Genomic DNA, 4,537 nt, shown 5'->3' with positions numbered 1-4,537 from the left:
TTGTGAGGTTCTGTAGTTAATTTATTTTCTTGCTTTTTAATTCAAGTATTCATTGATTCTTGTGCATATCTTTATTGGATGTTGATGTTAATTAATTTGACAAACTTAATTAATGTTGATTTTCCAACTGCTATCCATGATTTCGGTGATCCGTAATTGTCACAAATAATGGTACAAGTAGCAATTAGGTTGATATCTTTTTGGGTCAATTGTTCGTGACAGCCTACCCTGTGTGATTGGCAATAAACGAATCGAGCGTGCCATTTGGACTTTGGTGCATCTATTAATGTCATGCCATACTCGATTTACTATGCATTGAGTCTAGGTCCTTTAAAAGAGACTAGAGTTGTTATACAATTAGCTAATCGTCTAATGCATACCCAGAAGGGATTGCTGATGATGTATTAGTGCAGGTTAACGATTTGATCTTTCCAGCTGATTTTTACATCCTGAAGATGGAAGAAGACACAGCCACGAGTTCAGCCCCTCTTCTATTAGGTCGGCCATTCATGAAAACGGCTAAGACCAAAATAGATGTGGATGAGGGTACCCTCTCCGTCGAGTTTGATGGAGAGATTGTAAAATTTAATATTTTTGATGCAATGAAATATCCTAGTGAGTGTCATTTGATCTGCTCTATTGATACTATCAATTCGATTGTGCAAGAAGTCTTTGGAGAGGAGGACATGGACGATGAGCTAGAGTATAAGGCACAATCGGACAAGGAGGAGGAGATCGAAGCATCCTATGATACTCCGGAACCAGAACAGGAGGTAAGTACTTCTGATGTTCAATCGAAAGTTTCTCACACAAGGCTGTTGCCCTTTGTTTTGCAGGCTCCGGAGCTGGAACTAAAGACCCTACCTGATCACCTAAAATATGCGCACTTGGGCAAAAAAGAGACACTACCTGTGATCATTGCAAAAGGGTTGATTGAGGAGCAAGAAGAAAGGCTCATTAAAGTCCTAAAGGACCATAAGGAGGCGATTGGATGGACCCTAGCCGACATAAAAGGGGTCAGCCCCTAAATTTGCATGCATAGGATCCTTTTGGAAGATGATGCCAAACCGGTTAGAGAACCACAAAGAAAACTCAACCCGGTAATGAAAGAGGTAGTAATGAAAGAAGTGCTTAAACTGTTAGATGAAGGGATAATTTATCCAATTTCAGACAGCAAATGGGTAAGTCCGATTCATATTGTACCTAAGAAAACTGGGATTACTGTAGTAAAAAATCAAAATAATGAACTAGTTCCCATGAGGGTACAAAGTGGCTGGCGAATGGTAATAGATTTTCGAAAACTCAACTTGGCCACTCGAAAGGACCATTTTCCCCTACCCTTCATTGATCAGATGCTAGAGAGGCTGGCAGGTAAGGCTTTCTTCTGTTTTCTCAATGGGTTCTCAGGATATTATCAGATTGTTATTGCGCAGGAGGACCAAGAGAAAACGACATTCACTTGTCCATTCGGCACCTTTGCCTATAGACGAATGCCCTTTGGTTTGTGTAACGCTCCGGGCACTTTTCAAAGATGCATGATGAGCATATTTTCTGATTTTATTGAAAAATGCATTGAAGTGTTCATGGATGATTTTACTGTTTATGGTGATTCATTTTATGACTGCTTAAATAGTTTAAGTAAAATTCTGAATAGGTGTGTGGAAACAAATCTTGTCTTAAACTATGAAAAATGTCATTTTATGGTGAAGGAAGGTATTGTGTTGGGACATGTAATTTTGGCTAGAGGAATAGAGGTCGACAAGGCAAAAATTGATTTGATTGTGAGGTTACCCTAGCCTACGAATGTTAGGGAGGTTCACTCCTTTCTTGGACACGCAGGTTTCTATCGCAGGTTCATCAAAGATTTTTCAAAAATTGCCCTGCCGTTGTCCAGTTTGCAACAAAAAGATGTGCCTTTCGATTTTGATGAGTGCAAGGAAGCATTTAACAAGCTTAAAAATTTATTAACCATTGCACCCATCATTCAACCACCCGATTGGAACTTGCCCTTTGAGATCATGACTGATGCAAGCAATTATGCAATAGGGGCTGTTCTAAGGCAGCGAATAGATGGGAAGAGCCATGTCATTTACTATGCTTCCAAAACGTTGAATACTGCCCAAAGCAACTACACAATTACTGAAAAAGAGCTACTAGCTATTGTGTTTGCCTTAGATAAATTCAGATCATATTTGCTTGGCTCTAAAGTACTTGTGTTTTTCTGACCATGCAGCTTTGAAATACCTACTAGCGAAGAAGGAGTCAAAACCGAGGCTGATAAGGTGGATACTCTTGCTCCAAGAGTTTGATCTCGAGATCAAGGATCGAAGGGGAGCTGAAAACTCGGTAGCTGATCACCTAAGTAGGTAAAATGTGAGGACTCTTCACCCATCTGTGAGTTGTTTCCTGATGAGCAATTGTTTCACATGAGAGGTATGGTTCCATGGTATGCTGACATTGTAAACTACTTGGTTACCGGTGTTTTGCCTAATGACCTTAGCAAATCCATGAAAAACAAAATCAGGTATGAGGCAAAATATTATGTTTGGGATGAACCTTATCTATGGAAATTATGTTCTGATCAAATGATTAGGAGATGTGTCCCTGAGGATGAGCAGATGTCGATTCTAATGTTTTGTCATAATTATGCTTGTGGTGGCCATTTTGGGCCAAAGAGGACTACTCGAAAAGTCTTGGATAGTGGGCTGTATTGGGCCACCCTATTTAGAGATGCGTACTTGTTTTGTAAAAACTGTGGCAGTGTCAACAAACAGGTACACTATCTCGCAGGAATGAGATGCCCCAAACCCCCATTCTTATATGTGAAATATCTGATGTTTGGGGTATTGATTTCATGGGACCCTTTCCTCCCTCTTGTGGTTTTTCTTACATACTTTTGGCAGTCGATTATGTCTCAAAATGGGTGGAAGCCAAAGCCACAAAAACTGATGATTCTAAATGTGTTGTAGGATTTATCAAGTCTAACATCTTCAGAAGGTTTGGCATCCCTCGAGCCATCATAAGCGATCAAGGGACCCACTTTTGCAATAGAACAGTCGAAGCCCTGTTGAGAAGATATGGGGTACATCACCAAATTGCCATTGCTTATCATCCCCAGACTAACGAGCAAGCTGAAATTTCCAATAGAGAGGTAAAGTCCATCTTGGAAAAGATGGTAAATCCAGGAAGGAAGGATTTGAGCCTACGTCTAGATGATGCTCTCTGGGCATATCGAACAGCTTACAAGACCCCAATAGATATGTCCCCTTATAGGTTAATTTTTGGCAAATCTTGCCACTTGCCAGTCGAAATTGAACATAGGGCCTATTGGGCTATCAAGCGATGCAACATGAATATGGAAGAAGGAGGGAAGGAAAGGAAGCTCCAGTTGCAAGAGCTAGAGGAGTTGAGGCTAGAGGCAAATGAAAATTCAAGAATCTACAAAGAAAAGACCAAATCGTTTCATGACAATGTACTCTTAAGAAAACAATTTAAAATTGGACAAAAGGTCTTATTGTATAATTCTCGACTTCAACTCATGCCACGTAAACTACGTTCCAGGTGGATGGGTCCGTTTATTGTGACTAATGTTTTTCCTTATGGTGCAGTAAAGATCAAAAGTCTCGACACAGGTAAGATCTTCAAGGTGAATGGACATCAATTGAAGTTGTTCCACGAGGATGCAAATGTCTCCTCTACGGTAGACATCTCGTTGGACATTCCACGGTATTCATTGGATTAAAGGAGCAAAAGGAGGACGTCGAGCATAACGACGTTAAACAATTGCACTTGTGGGAGGCAATCCATTGTGATTTTTTGTTATTTTGTTTAAGTTTTATTTTTTTGTGTGTGTGTGTTTAGCAGGAACCCAACAAGACAAACAGGGAAATACCCCCAAATCCTTTTACTTTATGCATAATCACATACATTGGGGACAATGTATAACTTAAGTGTAGGGGGATTAGGAAAATCTGATGGAAATTTGGGATACCTTACCTTCTTGAAATCTTTGCTCCTTGGAAACTTACCCTTGAACAATTTCAACTTATCAGGAATCATGTGCTTAGGCTGAATAGATAAGATAGGATGCAAGCATGACTAACTGAATCTTTCTTGGCTGCATATGGTTACCCATGATTTTAATCGATCAATAGCAAGATGCATAATTGATTTTCACATAATTATCTGTCAAACATGGTTTGATTATTCTAGAACTTGTTGTGTAAGGCATATTGAGACCACGATCAATGAATTCATGGATCAGGCGACGAGACCCTATGATTCTTGAGCAAAAAAAAAAAAAAAAAATCATGACTAATGTGACTCACATATGGAAACGAAAGCAAGTGTGAGATGGAGCATAAAATGCACTCACACCTTGAAAGAGAAAGCAAGGGGGAGATGGAGCATAAAATGCACTCACCTTAGAACCCCAACCCCTTTTCCCACCTTCAGATCCTTGGAATTTATATTAAGTGGTGGAGATGTGATACATAGCAAGCTTATGGCAATAAGCACACCTTGTTTTGGCTTAAGA

The 4,537-nt window shown here is 39.8% G+C and overlaps 1 pseudogene; it reads left to right on the top strand.

Annotated features, from left to right (window-relative positions):
- The first annotated feature begins 291 nt into the window (after positions 1 to 291).
- LOC148800707 (uncharacterized) lies at positions 292 to 4,226 on the top strand (annotated as a pseudogene).
- The last annotated feature ends 311 nt before the right edge of the window (positions 4,227 to 4,537 follow it).

Source organism: Nelumbo nucifera, chromosome 4 (genome assembly GCF_055504915.1).
Source record: "Nelumbo nucifera cultivar China Antique chromosome 4, China Antique-T2T, whole genome shotgun sequence".
NCBI lineage: Eukaryota > Viridiplantae > Streptophyta > Magnoliopsida > Proteales > Nelumbonaceae > Nelumbo > Nelumbo nucifera.
The sequence above is the reverse complement of the archived record's forward strand: the minus strand, read 5'-3'. Positions and strand labels throughout refer to the sequence as shown.